Source organism: Melospiza georgiana, chromosome 17, assembly GCF_028018845.1.
Source record: "Melospiza georgiana isolate bMelGeo1 chromosome 17, bMelGeo1.pri, whole genome shotgun sequence".
Taxonomy (NCBI): Eukaryota; Metazoa; Chordata; class Aves; order Passeriformes; family Passerellidae; genus Melospiza; species Melospiza georgiana.
The window spans coordinates 11,341,842-11,357,628 of NC_080446.1; the positions used below are offsets into that span (position 1 = coordinate 11,341,842).

Here is a 15,787-nt window from a genome sequence, read left to right on the forward strand (position 1 = left end):
ATTCTATGACCTCTTTTTGGGATATCCTGCAATGTAGAATTCTCTAATTCCCAATGGCAAGTTTCCCTCTACCTTCATTCCCTCAAGGACTGTTTATGTACTGAGCAGGTGGCTTTATAGCTCCCTCAATCCACTTTTGTTTCAAGAAACAGCAACAACTCCTCATATTCCCTCTGACTCTATGAAATAGTAATCCTTTCTGATTCCTGCTAAGCTTTTGGCCATTATGATATATAATAGCAATCTTGTTATTTCTAGCTTACTATTGCAGGCTCAGAGCTTGCAAAGCATTCAAATGCACTCTGCTTTATTTTCCTTTCCTCCTCAGGCAGCTACCAAAGCCCTGGAGTTCCATGCTGCTGCAACCCAGGCAGGTTTCACTGTCTGTTTAACACCACTCACACGCTTGACAAAGAGAGATAGGGCTGCAGTCATTTTGCTTGGTGTCAGGCTATTCAGATGTGCTGCCCTCACCTGTCTGTGTCAGGCTGGGCCTTTGTTCAGGCAGACAGGGGAGATCGATGGAGAGATTGGGACCAGCCCCTCGTGTGTCATTGTCCCAGCGTTCACAGGCTCGTTGCCGCACAAAGACTGGGCTGGGGGATTTCCAGCATGGCAATAGCTCATCAATGCTCCCTGAGAAACTGAGTTCTGGCTCCTCCAGCATGCAGGAGGAGTGAAGAAGCCCCAGCTCCTGTGTTGTATTTGTGGGGTACCCCATGGCAGGGAGGAATGATGAATCTGACTCTATGTTCTCACAAGGCTAATTAACTATTTTATGATACTATACTACATTAAAGAATAGTATACTAAACTATACTAAAGAATAGAGAAAGGATACTCACTGAATGCTAAAAAGATAATAATGAAAACTGGTGACTCTCTCCGGAGTCCTGACACAGATTGGCCCTGACTGGCCAAAGAGTGAAAACAACTCCCAGCAGAATGCAATGGAACAATCACCTGTGGGTGAACAATCTCCAAACACATTCCACGTGTGAGCACAACACAGGAGAGGCAAATGAGAGAAGAATTGTTTTCCTTTTCTCTGAGGCTTCCAGCTTCCTAGGAGAAAAGTCCTGGGCAAAGGGATTTTTCCAGAAAATGTGACAGTGACATTCCTGCTTTTGAATTCCCAGGGCCTGGGGCCTGTGGGATCTGGCTCGTGCTCTGCTGACAGCAGGGCAGGCAGGGAAAAACTTGAAAACCATTTGGCTCCCACTGCCAGACACAATCCCAGCTAATCTGTACAAGCATGAGCAATTTGTGAATTACTCAATAGTAAAACTGTCCTTACCCTGGTGTTTGCTAATGTGGCTGGGGGAGCTCAGCCTGGAGAAAAGGAGACTCAGGGCTGCCCCCATCACTCTCACAGCTCCTGAAAGGTGCCTGTGCTCAGCTGGGGCTGGGCTCTGTCTGCAGCAGCACTGACACAGCCAGAGCACACAGCCTCAGGCTGCACCAAGGGAAACACAGGCTGGAGACTGGGAAAAAGCTTTTACAGAAAGGGTGATAAAGTTCTGGAATGGCTGCCCAGGGAGCTGGTGGAGTCCCCATCCCTGGGTGTGTTTAACAAAGCCTGGATGTGGCACTGGGGGCCAGGGTTTGAGTGAGGGGTTGGGGCTGCGTTGGACTCGATGGTCTTGAAGGTCTCTTCCAACCTGGACATTCTGGGAATTCTGTAGCAGGAGCACCAGCTGCACGGACTGCAGCCTTTAATGATGCCCCATCAACATTTTGGAAAGCTGTCCTCCTCCTCCTCCAGTTCCTCAGAACCTTTAATAAATTATTTTAGACCTTCTCTGCTATTTATTTTACAATTTTAAAAGACAAAACCAGGTTTCCAAGCAACACTTTAAGTAATATCATTGAGGATGCAGTGGGAACTGCAAGCCTGTTCAACACAAACCCTCTCCTCAGCTCAGCAGTAGCAAATCATATTGGGGTGGTTTGGCCACTGTTTACTGAGAGTGTACATTCTTATTCTGACCCCTCTCTCTGGCCATAATAATCTACACTACTGGGGAAGTTTGTAATTTTGTTCGTCAGCCCTGTGCAAAATTGTAGCTGACACTTTTATGGAAATTTGCCAGATGCCTTCTAACCTAAAAACATTTGCTTTCTGTTTCATCCAACCCTAAACACTTGCATTTTCTGGTCATAGAAAATGTTTCCTTTAGGTATATAAACAAATATATATGTATAGACATATATTAATCTGCTTTCAGCCTACGCAGAGGCCAAGAACTCCCTCGTCCTCTCTCCCCGACCTGAGGGTGACGCTCACTCTCTCAGTTATCCCACTTGCAAGCCATGAACTCATGCACTGTTTGTCTTTGGAGAAGGGGAAGCTCCCAGGGACATGAACTGCCAGGTAAGTGAACTCTTTCCCAATCATTAGAGCACTACAGACACTTTTCATCATGAGCAAGAGTTTTGATACCTACAGAACCCAGTCACAGGTACTCTTTTTGCCTCTACTCTTTCACATTTTCTCTCTCCCACTTTGCTGTTAACATACTTCTTCCCTTCACAGAGATAACTCACTCTTGTAGTGGCCTGAAATTTTACTTTTAATGTTTATTCTTTTGAAATGAATCAAGGTTCCTCTGGAAGCACAATGGTGTGCTCACGAATATTCAGCTGGGGTGTAGCAATTCTCCCCTTTGTGTTCAAGTTAAAATCCTGTTCATCTCCTGCTCAAACTCCTTGTCCATGGAAGAGCCATCTGAGCTAGCACTGCTGTCCCTGCTCCCCCTGGCTGAAAACTCTCCTCTGGTGACACTCAGGGTGGGTTTCATGGCATTTTTCTCACATTGACTGACACAGCACCCTCATCTTTGCCTTGACTGCTTGGCTGGGGTCCAGCACCCTCCAGCCTTGCTCTTCTCGGAGCCTGGCCACTCTGAAAGGAAGTGGTTGAGCAGCCAAGAGCATGTTTGAGTTCAAAGCTTGTTTTGAGCTGAAGAGCATCACTCTGAGCTCTGGCTCCCTTTTAGCTGGTTACTCTGGGTCTCACTTTCTGTTTTGATCCCAGTATTTTGATCTGTCTAGACCCTCCAGAAGGGCAGGATTCCAAAATCACCCCAGCAGGGACACAGACTGGCACAGACTCTATTTTTTTGTTTCTATCATTGTGGAGTTTTTCTGTGAGTTTTTTTGTTTGTTTTTTGTTTTTTGTTTTTTTTTGTTTTGTTTTGTTTTTGTTTTTTTTTGTTTGTTTTTTGTTTTTTGTTTTTTTTTTTGTTTTTGTTTTTTTTGGGGTTTTTTTTTGGTTTTGAGTTATTCTCTTCTCCTCCCGTTTTGTTTACACCTAGGAGCAGAATTTCCCTGCCTGCCTTTAGGGCATTTTCAGAGATCAACTTCTCTACATTAACCCATGAAGTGCTGCACAGCAAGGGCTTCCACACCTGCACTGAGGTGCTCTTGTAACTTGGAGCAAAAACCCCACCAATCCTACACCCAAATGGGATTGCTGTGGGAATTCTGAGTAGCAAATGTCCTATTTCCCACCCTAAGGTTTAGCAAACCATCTGCATTACTACAGTAAACTAATTCAGCTTTGCTCAGAAGATGGGAACTTGGTGGGATGCACCACAATCCCCAAGACCATGGTTGGGCACTAACTCAGGATAAACTTGTAAACTTGGTGGGTAGGATCTGTCCTTGTGGCCTAAAAGAGCCCTTCAGCTGCACTCACATCTCTGGGTGAGGGTCAGGGCTGAGCAGGGTCTCCCCTTTGCCATTTGCTATCCCTGCTGTCACCAGTGTGATTACAGACAAGAGAAAGGAGGAGTGGTTTTCAAAAAAGTGGCACTGGAGGGAAGGATAAAAAAAAATTCGAATAGGACAAAAACTATTCTAATAGCTCTTATTCCATCTACCAGGTAGGCAGCTCCTGGGGCTCTCCCCATCTCAGGTTTCAGAGCTGCTGCTCCCAGGCAGGATCAGCTGCCCTGGCTTTCCTGGCAGGAATCAAAGCCTTGGCTGCAAACACCCAGCTGGATACGAGAGTCAGTGTCATCCACAGGAATGACATTAAAAGAGACAACAAAAACAGAGCATTCAAACTCCTACACAAGATAACAACTTCAGTGCCACTGGCATGAAAGATGATACAGCCACACTAACTCCTGCATTCCAGTTTTTAATGTCAGGACACATTTGGAAACACTGCAATCAAACACACACATGGATGTGCTGCAGGGTGGTGCTGGTTAGCAGGGGCTTTGTGCTCCCAGTGCCACCCCAGCCCACTCTGGTGCAGCCAAATAATGCTGCTGTCCCTGTAAAAAGCACCAGGGACTGCTTTCCAAACATCCACAGGCTCTGCTCTGCACACAGCTCTCGAGGGATTCTCAGATCTGGGCCACAAAACAAATGCCTGACCTCCGAGAAGGCTGGGGAGCTGAGTGCCCTGTGTGAGCTGCACACTCTGATTAGAAAAGGAGGCCAAAACTGGGCTCCTTTATTTCAAAGGCCTTAGATAGATAAATCCACATCAATTTAATAGAAGCTTTTAAAAGTTTTTGACAGCTTGGCTGTAAATCACTGATAAAAGCACCCACCATAATGGGCCACAGCACAAGTGTTGCCTGCAGAGGAATGAAAGGTGCCCTTATCACCAGCTACAAGGTAATTTTTTAAATGATGAGTTCCCTATTCAGTGTGAAAAAAATCAACATTCCCAGTCACAGCACATTGCTGTGATGGAGATCTCTCTGTTTGCCTCAGGCTTCTCCTTTCCCTGATCTTGAGGTTTTTTTGGTTTTTTGTTTGTTTTTTTTTTTGGTGTTTTTTTTTTTTTTTTGAGGATGGACTGAGACAATACTTGTCCACAAATTAAGTATTAAGACCAGTCTCAAAGTAGGATGCACAGGAATATGGGGAGGAAAAGCTGAGTCACAGCTCTCCATAAAGCATCCAACATCTGGCCCATGCACTTGGGTATCCTGACACATCAACAGGGTGAAACATTCTCTACACTCTTGATAATGAGAGGGTAGGAAAAGGAATATCATTTCTTTGTAACCTTGCAGTGATCCACTTACCTGAATTATTAAAGCTTAAAAGGAACAATGTTTCAGCAGCTGAGTACTCCCTCTGGACCAATCTTGTTATTAAACTTTCCTTCGCATCATATAAAGATTTAATATATTTTCATTTAACACATAAATTTATTATCAGCCATATATTATTTCCAATATTATTTTCTCCCAGGGAGCAAAAATAAGTGGCAATTAGTACAGCTTGATCTTGTAGTGCTTTTTTTTGTTTTAGCAGACTACTGCGAGCTGGTTTTGTTGTTCATCCTACAGAGAACAGGAACTTCCAACTCCTAGCTCAGAGGAACACATTACTTCCAGGGAAACTATTTGATAGGCTACAGGAAATAAGAGAGTAGTGATTTCCTTGTTACTATTTCTTTTAATTCAAAGAATGAAGGACAAAAGGGACCAAATGAAGGAAGGATTTGTGCCTCCCCATGTGTGACAGTGTTCATAGGGGTCTGAGGTTGAGGGAAGAGATGAGGATCTGACTCCATGTTTCAGAAGGCTGATTTATTATTTTATGATATATATTATATTAAAATTATACTAAAAGAATAGAAGAAAGCATTTCATCAGAAGGCTGGCTAAGAATAGCAAAAGAAAGAATGATAACAAAAGGTTCTGTCTGGGACAGAGAGTCCAAGCCAGCTGACTGTGATTGGCCATTAATTAGAAACAACCACATGAGACCAATCACAGATGCACCTGTTGCATTCCACAGCAGCAGATAATCATTGTTTACATTTTCTTCTCAGCTTCTCAGGAGGAAAAATCCTAAGGAAAGGATTTTTCAGAAAATATCATAGCTGATGTGGAGCTGGACATTGAATTTCCACTCCTGCACATATTCTATGGAAAGAACAGATCCAACTATTCCAAAAAGGCCATCAAAACCCACGTAAATAAACCTCAAATACTGTCTGACCTGCACAGAGGTAAAGAAAAGGCATCAGCAGCACATGAACAGGGACAAAGGTACAATAAACAGAGGGACCAACAACCACTCCAGCTGCTTTCCCCTTGTGTGCCACACAGGACTCCAGCTACAGATACTGAGCACCAGCTTTTTTATCATTTGATTATTCCATTTAACTTGTGATCCTGTTAAATTTGGTTGAGCCAAAGTAAGTATATCTGTATATATCCATGAAGGTTCATCACATTTATTCTGACAGTATGGAGCCATCTCCCAGGATACTGGGATGGGAGAGGGTTTGATGTGCTGCCTGACACCCACATTTAGAATTCAGATTAGCCATTGGAAGTGCAGATGCTTGTTTTATGGCCAAGCTGCCTCCAGTGATGCACACTGAGACACAAGAGTAGCATCAACATCTTTATTTCCCCCTCTTAAAGATATTGAGATCAAAGCCTGAATTCTGCCACAGAGGCAGTAAGAAATAAAATAATGGGAATTTGGAAGAAAGGTACTCCGTATATCAGTACTCTGTATTATTTACCCTAAAAAAATGGTGACAATAAACTGCAAATAAATCCTTCTCACAATGAGTCTCCGGTCCCACTATGAATCTGCATATGGGAGATTTTGTAAAAAATTCAACACAACCCAAGTATAAAAAAGCTTTATATAACATACATTCCCTAAAGTTTACAAATCCCAAGGATAACTGCCAGAAAGGCTGATGCTGATTGCTCTGAGCACCCACTGGGCTCCAAGGGTGAATTTCCTGACCAGGCACCTCCTGCAGTCAAACATTCAGGCACCCAAGAGTCAATTCCCCAGAGAGCTCCCAAGTTCATAAACTTTTCTGAGTGCCAACAGGTGCCAATATATTCCTGAGAACTGAGTTACTGCCTTCACATATTCTGAAATGTTACCCTCAGTACCTCCAGCAGCATTTTTAATCAGAAGCTCTGAAAGTAATCTACAAACCATAATGAACTGTGTTTCACAGCCACCTAGGACACACTGACAGGACCCAGCGCTGTGTTCTGCAATTTTCTGTCTATTTAAGAACAGATTTGAAACACATTAAAATCAATTAAAGATTGCTGCTGTTTCCATTGCACTCTGGAACAGCTCCATGCAGAATACAATATGCTGAAGTCAAGGTTTGCTTTCAATAAACATGCAGAAAATAGGGGGGGAAAAGGAGATTGTTCTACAGTGTCATATTCTGGCTGTTTCAAAGACTCAAAAAGTGGCCCATGAATATTGGGCTGCACTGCCATCAATCAGCTTGCTCACATCTGCAAGGCATTCACAAAAATAAAGCTGATAATAGTGATGCTGCTTGAGGAAACAGTCTCTCATATTGCAAAGTTATTCACACCAGAGCCTTCATTTTGGAGTTATTTTTGCATGTTCTTTTAACAGCCATTTAAATTAAACAACTCTTCTACTACGTTCACTAAAGTTGAAGAATACCCCAAAAAAAAAAAAAAAAAGATTCAAATTCAGCCAAATTTGTAAAAAATGGCATAGGAAGAAGAGATGGTAATTACTGCCATTGCAATGAAAAAAACCTGCTGAGATAGAGCCAACAATAATGAAATCCATTCAATAATCAAGAAGGCTGGGAAGAGAGTCTCTTCACATTTTCTTCCACTCTCATATTCAGCTCAGTGCTCCAGATTTACTACTAGGGCATGTCAGACCCTGAAATCCATGAAACAAAAGGTAACGATTTCACACTTGGATAAAACCATTTGGAGTCACCCTTTTCACACAGGCATTCTTTTACTGCTAAAATTTCAGGCTTTGTTAAGTTTCTCCAGTGATTGGAATGGGCTCTAGAAAAAGCGAGGATGTTTAATGCCTGCATGGTTCCTCACAGGGGACAGGGATGGGGCTGTGCTGTCCCCAGCCAAAAGCTGGAGCTCTGTTTCAGGAGTGTTTATTTCACTGTGTCAAGCCTGAGGAAACAGCAAACCCAGACAAAATGTTTGTATTTGCAGAAAAGCAACCTGCCAGTGTCACTCTAACTAATGCTGTCTTTTTGGCCAGGATGCTTTGTCTGAAATTCCTTTGCAGTCTCACATACAACCCCCAGAGCTGACTGAAAAAATGAAAACTCTGTTGGAAGGTGTGTGTGTAGGGGGGATTGTTTGTTTGGGTTGGTTGGGGTTTTTGGGATTTTTGGTGGTGGTTAGGTGGGGTTTTTAGTAAAAAAAGTGACAGTGTAATGTCAAATATTCCATGGCCTTCATAGGTTGCATTTGTTTTATCCTGACAGGCCCCTGAGGTACAGTAATCATCCCACTGTTGCAAATATACAAACAGTGACATGGGGAATGTGACTCTGATATCACAGCATCAGTTGTGTGTAAACAAATCCACACTTTTCCTGTCCAATATTCCTCCATCCACCCACCAGCCAATATGTCCTGTCTAATGGAGTCTGGAGTATCCAGGCTGAACACATGCTATTCCTACCAAATCTTTCAAATCAGGGGGGAAAAAGGAAAAAAAAAATGTGACTTCTGAGCATTGCTAGAGATGTGACCTGCAGTGATAAGGGAGGAGCTGGGAAAGGAGTTTGGAGACTGGCTCTGTCTTAAAATTGCACCACACAAAAGATGCAACAGAACCATAAACACCACTAACAACATTGTGCCAATAATGATTGATTAAATAATGCATCTCTGAGCAACCTGGAATAGGGGAAGTTGGAACCAGGTGAACTTTAATATCCCTTCAACACAAATCATTCTGTGCTTCTATGACTCTATATGTGCACACCTAAACATCCCTGTGTGTACCTACACATAAATGTGTCTATTAAAATCAATGCTTCCAACCTCATGAAGTTCCACCCACCATGACTCTTCTCTCACTGAAGGGGCTATGGAAAGTTATCCAAAAATCCAAATATTCCCATATAGCTCTAAGCAAGTCTGGCCATCACCACAGCCCCTGTCCACAGCAAACATCAGTGTGGTGACATGCACAAAACCTAAGGAGCTGTTCAGAACACAGCTGTTTTCACTGACCATAAAGAAGGATTTGTGCACTTAAAGGGCCATTTTTCCCAGCTGGATCATTTGCCTTAATAAAAGATGCAATTCAAACTTGCAGAAAGACCATCCCCAGCCCACCAGAACGCTGCTCCTGCCTCTGTTTACTTGTACATGTGTCATATTACTTGCACTCTCTAAAATGCTTTAAATTCTCTATTTAATCTTCCAGAAAGTAAAAAAGAAAAAAAAATTAAAAATATAAAAAAATTTGAAAAAGAATCAGAGGGCATCTCAAAGCTCTGTGTTCCATTATCTCAACCATCTCCATAAGCCTGACCTGGCTTGCAACCCAGATTGGCCATAATAGCTGCTGCTCCCTGGTGGATCTGGCCCAGTCTTTGTCTTAATAAAAGATGGAATTCAGACTAGCAGAAAGACCATCCCCACCCCACCAGAACACTGTTCCTACATGTGTTTACTTGTACATTCGTACATTACTTGCAATCTCTTAAATGCTTTAAAATTATCTATTAAATCTTCTGGGAAGCAGAAAATCAACCAAAACAAAAAGAAAAACAACACCAAAAAACCACAAAACACCAAAAAAAAAAAAAAAAAAAAAACGAAAACCAAAAAAAACCCAACAAAAAAAAAAAAAAAAAAAAACCAAAACAACAACAAAAAAAAAACCAAAAAACCCACCCCCCCCCCCAAAAAAAAAAACCACAACCTGAAAAAATATTCCAACCCCCACCAAAAAATCCCATAAAAAAAAAGAAAAAAAAAAGAGGGTATTTCAAAGCTCTGTGTTCCATTATCTCAACCATCTCCATAAACCTGACCTGGCTTGCAACCCAGATTAGCCATAATAGCTGCTGCTCCCTGGTGGAACTGGCCCAGTCCCTCTCTCCAGCTCAATGCTGTTTTCTGCTGGCAGATTAGAGATAATGAGTGCAGACAGATACAGCTTTCACTGCAACAGGAGCTGATGTGACTGGCTTTGGAGGTGTCCCTTCCCTCCTGAGCCACCTGCCATCTGTTTAATCTACAAAAAAATTAAAAAGCCAAACCCCACCTCTGTTTTGTTAATGTTGCTTTGTATTAGACAGGCATCACTGAGTGAGGTCCTGTCATCCTCAGCAAGTGCTGGTTTAACACCAGGAGGATTTTTTAAGGAGAAGAAGAGCCAAAGTGGTTCTTGAACAATCTGCAGGGCAATGAGAGACCATGGCAAACCCTTACAAGCCCCTTCTGCCATTACTCCATAAAAGCAGCAGCTTGAACAAGAGGATGGGGGTATTTGCATATATTCTCAGTCAGAATTAATTTGGGTTTTTCCAATGGCTTCCATCAAATTAGGTTCGTTTGGATGTAGAAATAATCTAGCTGGGAATTCAAGCTTCCTCTGCCTTTTCCACAGCCACAGCTACCACGCAGGGAAAGCCCACAGATCCCATCAGAAGAATCTGATGTTTTTCTTAAGACAGAACACTAGAAAACACTAGAAACATAATTGTATTGAGGTCATGTCTGTTTGGATATTTTTTAAATTAAGAGACTAAGAAAAACACTGGGAAAAAAGAGAGAACCTGCTCTGTTTACAACCTTCTGATAAACTTCATTACTCAACTACTCCCACTCCTGTGGTCAATGTGCAGTGATGATGAGCTCTCCTGGGGAAGGCTAGCACAGATTTTCAGCACCTGAAGCTGCAGGAGTATCCACCAGCTCCTTTCCACTTTTTCTGGACATGTTTTGATTTTCAGAAAGTGCAAAATTGCCATGCTTCTGATAACCAGGGAGAAATCTAAAATGGTGCCTTCACTACAAGATCTCCTGCCCCAGAATGAAGGGAAATTGAGGACAGAGGGAGTTGGAAAGTCCCAACTTCTCTGCAGAAATTAATCCATAAACACCTCCCACCCTCACCACAGTGGGAATGGGATGGATTTAAATGTTAGGAGATTGTGTCTGACAATCCTGTAGTCCACCAACTCCCTTCTAAACCGAGAGTATTTTTTACAAATGAGCAAACATTACATAAAGGCTGTGTCCTTTGGCAGAAAAAAGCCCTCAACCTGCATCAACATCAGCTCCTCAGGGACCTGTCAAGGTGGGCCACAAGGCAAATTGGTATTTCCTCCTCTTTTAATGCTTGACTTTCTTACTAGAAATACTGCACATTCTGCCTCTCTCCTTGCACCATGGCTGCTCTGAATGACACCAGCCCTATTTCCCCTTCCTTTTGCACTGCAAGCAAATCCTTCACCCTTCCTGCCTCTGCCTTCTGCTTTCCACAGTGCAAGAAGAGCTGAAATTATGGGGAGGCAGAAGAGCATCATGGCTGCAGAGGTTTATTCCTGAGAATTGTCTGGCTGCATTTATGATAATCCCTTCATTCCATCTGCATCCCACGCACTGGTGCAGCAACCCCATTTTCTAGTTCCAAGAAATTATGCATTCATTATGGAGGAAATTAACACCTCAAAGCAAACTATAATTAGGAATTCTTCAATTCAGTTTATGCTTTTTCAATTAGGCCCTCTATAATTTTAATCACGGGAGCATTACCATGTTTCCTGAATTTATATACCTGGAGTATAATTAAATCCTGCAATGCCTTAGTCTGCAGCAGCAAAGCAGAGCTTGCTCATCTTCCCTTTTATTGTGTTTTTCTGTTGTTACAGGCACACCAAGGGACACCTGCCTGTGTGAACATCTCCTGCCATGTGCAGCAGAGAAGGAAGGGCCACTTGTCCTCTGAGCTCAGCATCCTCACCCTGGGCCAGGCACTGCTCCTGAGGGGGGAAAAACTGCCAGGGACTTGTGCTCAGACTCATCCCATTTCATTTTAAGTGCCTTAAGGAGCTGCTTCTATTAAGTAAATCATCCCTGATGGTGATTCTCCAAAAGAGCCAAGGTCCTTCCTGTGGGTTTCCCACCCCTGAGCAGCTGTGGCCAGCTCAGCTCATTCCACCAAAGGGTCTGAGCCAAAAGCTCTCACAGGTTTGGCACTGGGACACCTCCTGAAGTCAGAGTTTATGATTTTTGAAGTATTTTGTGTTGTTTGTTATTGCCCTTTTGCTCTGTGATAACAAGGAAGGGGCACAGTGGCTCTGAGAGCTGCGGAGCAAAGAAATGTCTTGGGAAAAGGAATCCTCAAACTGGAACCATGGGTATTTTCTCCTGTTCCCTTATCTAACAGGGTCACAGGAAATGGTCATCAATTTCTGAATATCAGCCTAAAGCTCAGAATTCATTAACCTGTTGGTTGCTAGAATTAAATCTGACAGCTTATGTATTCAGCATAAAAGATTTATGCAAAAAAAACTCTTCCCCTACTCAGTATCCTCAGGTATTCACAACACTAAAAGATGTTAACAAAAGCCTCCCTGTATCACTAATAAAATGGTGCTTGGCAACAAAGAATTTGATTGTTAAAATATTATCATTCAAATAGACACCAATTTTATGGCTTTCCTCTCCCAATTCTGCCCACTGCCAAAGCTCCCTGTGGAATGGTCAAAGACAAAACAGGTCACCCAGGCTGAGAAAATGGCCATGGTCTGGATGGCTGAAAAATGGTAAAAGGCAGATTTGTCCCTTTTAAGGGGCTGAATTTCAATTGCACATTGTGCTGATCCAGTAGGAAAATGCATTTCCTGTACCAGATGAGAAAATTGACCCAAAATGCCCTTTTGCCTCACTTTTTTGGACTCACACCTGAATCTTTAAGCCTCTATTCAATGAATTCTGCCATGTTACACAAAAAACTAAATATTCCTTCCTGATACTTATGGTTGTACCTTACACACCTGTACCTCCATTTTGCTTTTCTCCTGATACAATAAGCAAAGCATCTCTAATATTCATAATAATTTCAAGTACTTAATGCCTTTCACCCAAATTCTCAATTTCCTTCTCTCACATTTACACACAGTTGAAGAAAATGTACATCTGGTTTGTCTCTAAGAAGAAACTTCTCCATGTACCTCCAAACTCAGCTAAATTGAAGGCAAAGTGTCAGGCAGGAGAAACTCAGCTTGAATCATTTCAGAACAATATCCCTGATGTATATTACAGGAGATGTTAATTAACACAGATAATTTGGCTTATAAGATCAGAAGCCTAGATTGATAATCTCATTTCTCATTAAATACTACAAAATTAAAAGATGACATTAAACACTACAAAATTAAAAGTGACGACTGCTTGCCCTGTATTGAATCAACTCATGTGATGCAGACATTTCAACAGGAGCCCAGAAAAGGCAGACCAGGAATTTTCCTTTCCAAGTACTGAGAACGTGCCTTTCAAGGGAATCTAACTTTCTGAATTCCCCAAGGGCATGATAATTTCACCCTTAACCGCCCTTTTTATTGTTTTGCTGGTCCTTCACTCTAGTCTTTATTTTCATATACAAGGTTCTCTACGTGGGAGTTTCAAGACCAAAAACTGCCACCCTTTTGTGGCGTTAGTGAATCAATTTTCAGCACAACTGCCTGAGGCAGGCTCATGTGATGATGCCACTAAGAAGCTGCAGAGCAGAGATCTGAGCAGCACTGCTCCCTCTGTACCAATGGAGATCTACAAACCAAAGCAAAACAAAAGGACCAGCAGATATTGTGAATTTAGAGTTTCTCCACCACAGAATCAAGGTCACCGAGCTTGCAAACAACTCCTTTGTAAGGCGGGGCAGAGCTACTGTGCAGTAAAGGCAAAATCAGACTAAGGATGCAGGGAGAGGGGTGCAGGAAAGGCAGGCTCAGGATGAACAGATAATGCCCAAAATTACAGAAAAGAAATTACCTGGAGTTAAATATCAAGCCTATGGCTCCAAATGTTCTCCATTTTTACTTTGTTGCAGATAGAAGGACAAGTTTTAGCTACTTTCAGTTCTCTAAGTTCTATAAGATGGAAGCAACAGCACGGCCCTTCCTTCTAGGAAAGTATTCCTACATGCAATAATGAGTAAAACTAAGTACACAGATACATCCAACAGGATTTTTCCTGCGAGAATAGCTTCAGTATAAAACCAGAAAAAACCCAATGTTCCTAGGTGTGTTGGAAATAACACTACAGCTGTCTTCTCTTAAATTTTTTAGCATCATGTATAACAAAGTTTCCCTTTATTTCATGCTTGGAAGATCAATAATCAAATAATAACAGTCAAGTGTAACACAAGGCTTGGTCTATAGAAATTAATTTTTCCTCCTGGCTGGCTGTTGATATGAAAATATTTATTTCACCTTTGCTCATTCCTTCTTAATATATTTTAAATATTTAAACTCTCTTCTCTTATTCAGATTTATGTATTTCCTTTAAGATGTAAATTAATAAACTGACCCATCAGTACCTGTGTGCTGGCAGCATGCTAAAGAATATCACATATTATTTACTGATACACCTCTGAGAACTGCAGGAAGAGAGACCAAATCCATATTTCTCCAACAAAAAAGTTTTCTATTTTCTGAACCCCACCCCAAAATAATTGCAGGCTCTTCTTGAATGTCCTTCTGCAGTGTCGTACAGCTCCACCACACAGAGCAGGGTATTGACAAGGCAATCACACCTAAGGGGAGCATTTATCTAAGCTCTGAAACCCTCAGAACTAACACATGCTCTGGAAATTTGATTTTCTCCATAACAGTAGTACAGGTGGATTGACAGAACCAACTGTGTGCTAATAAAGCAGATGGACCTTCAAATACCCAGCACACAAAAACCAGCCTGTGGCCATGTCCTGCAGATAAAACCCCTCAGAGTGTTATTTCCAAGCTGGGAGTGGGATATAAATTCTCAAATTGAGGTCTAAAGATGTCATATGTGAATAATCTATGAAGGACTAACTCAGCCCTCCTGACAATAACAGATTCAAAGGCAGAAATATCCTCAAAATCACATTGGAGGCTTTCAGGAAAGAGTTGAGGAGTAAAGATTGAGAACACTTGCATTCTTCCTTCCTCTTGTGAATGTATTATAGATGAATGTCAGCCTCCAGCAAATCAATCATAGCACCATTCACATGGTTTAGATTGATATAGGAACACCTAAAAGTTATTTTTAAAGGGCAATGTGGAGTCAAGCTCTGCAGGTTATACCATGAAAAATAAAGGCAAAAATGAAACGCCTGTGCCACAAGGGAGAATATTTCTGCTTGCTGAGGCATCACCTTTCTTTTGGCAATAGGACAGAAGAGATCAAAGAATATCTAAGTTTATATTAATCCTATTAGGTTGCATGGAAGAGTTCTCATTGTTATCTATAGATCATTAACAATGCCGAGTTCATGATTGTTACTTTCATAAACAGCCACATTTAAATTATTTATCATGAGCACTGGGGAACATCAGAAGTGTCTTAATGCTGAAAGTGACTTTGGATTTGGTGTAGCTCCATTTCAGATGAATGAAAATACAATTAATCTTATTTTAAAGATCCTTCTGTATTATTCTGAAGATGCTCTTGCAGACCATGCTCCATCTCTGTGCTACAGCAGAATGAAATAACTCAAGACAAAGTACAAACATTGTCTTACAGTCACACCCCTACATGCTCTCCAACTCACCATCCCCTGAACAGAAGAGGAAATATTAGAATAATTACTGTATATTAATTGTTTTTCATCTTCCTGTCACCCTGATTTTTTAGGATTTTCTAAGCCTTCTGATGTTGACATTCTTGTAGTGAACTTTCTCACACACTTTCTGTAAATAACTCATTGTTTTGCATTCTTTTATGGAGGAGGAGAAATGTGATGGACTGTTGGTTTGCCCAGTGTCATTGGAGAGGTGGCACCGTCACCCTCCAATCCA

General features: G+C 41.8%; 1 protein-coding gene across 5 annotated transcripts in view; it reads right to left on the reverse strand.

Annotated features, from left to right (window-relative positions):
* Positions 1–15,787, reverse strand: part of PTPRT (protein tyrosine phosphatase receptor type T) — a 491,783-nt gene that overhangs the window by 107,102 nt on the left and 368,894 nt on the right. The window lies entirely within an intron of this gene.